This window comes from Octopus bimaculoides, chromosome 14 (assembly GCF_001194135.2).
Source record: "Octopus bimaculoides isolate UCB-OBI-ISO-001 chromosome 14, ASM119413v2, whole genome shotgun sequence".
NCBI lineage: Eukaryota > Metazoa > Mollusca > Cephalopoda > Octopoda > Octopodidae > Octopus > Octopus bimaculoides.
In genome coordinates this window covers 44,262,122-44,263,003 of record NC_068994.1, presented here as the reverse complement: position 1 = coordinate 44,263,003, position 882 = coordinate 44,262,122, and the positions used below count along the sequence as shown (strand labels likewise).

Genomic DNA, 882 nt, shown 5'->3' with positions numbered 1-882 from the left:
ACTGGGGTGGATGTAATTAAATAGCACCCTCCATGAAAATTTCAGGCCTTATGTCTTTGGCAGAAATTTCAAAAATGCTTATTATTATTATTATTATTATTATTATTCAGTAGTTTTATTTTTATAACGTGCTTTCACTTCACTACCGAGCGCAGATCTGTGTGCCTTGGGTATGTGCTGTGGTTATTATTATTATTATCATTATTATTATTATTATTATTATTATTATTGAATAAACGTGCCCCTATGAGGTCACTTAAGGTGCTAGAAATAGCAAAAAAATCTCCCTCAAGCCTTACTCTGCTGTCTTTCAAGTGTACATACACAATGATGTAGTCTTGTGTATATTATTATTTTTTTTTTTTGAAGAAAATGAGAAAATGATTTGTCATGGCTTGTACGCATTTGTTCATAGATCGACTGGATCAGGTTTGCCTTGGGGTAAATAGCATCACTAGCAGAATCAGTAACAGTAGCATCTATAAGAGGAAAATTAGTCAAAGATGAAGTGAGTATTGATATGTTTTGTTTGTTTTCTCTATTTTTGAATTGAATTGGTCTGTGTAAATCTATAGCTAGACTATTTTTAGATTGATGTCTGCCTCCTATTAAAATAATAGACTTTACCAGTGAATATTCCTGTTGAATATTAATATACCAGGATGTGGCTCTGTGAAGGGGTGATATATGCACACATTCCCACATGCACACACATGCATGTGTACATGTGCACGCACTCACACACACACACACACACACGCACACACACACACACACATGTCCAAATTAATGTTTGCATAGCGAAAATGTTTAAGTATGTACAAGCATGCATATATATATATGTGCATGTATATATATATATATATATATATATATATATAT

The 882-nt window shown here is 32.5% G+C and overlaps 1 protein-coding gene across 1 annotated transcript in view; it reads left to right on the top strand.

Moving 5' to 3' along the window:
- Positions 1-409: 409 nt before the first annotated feature.
- The window catches only part of LOC106877753 (protocadherin-18), a 215,124-nt gene continuing 214,651 nt past the window's right edge, over positions 410-882 (top strand). The window contains exon 1 of the mRNA XM_052973116.1: positions 410-508. The gene's annotated coding sequence lies outside the window, so the exon portion shown is untranslated. The remainder of the gene's footprint in view (positions 509-882) is intronic.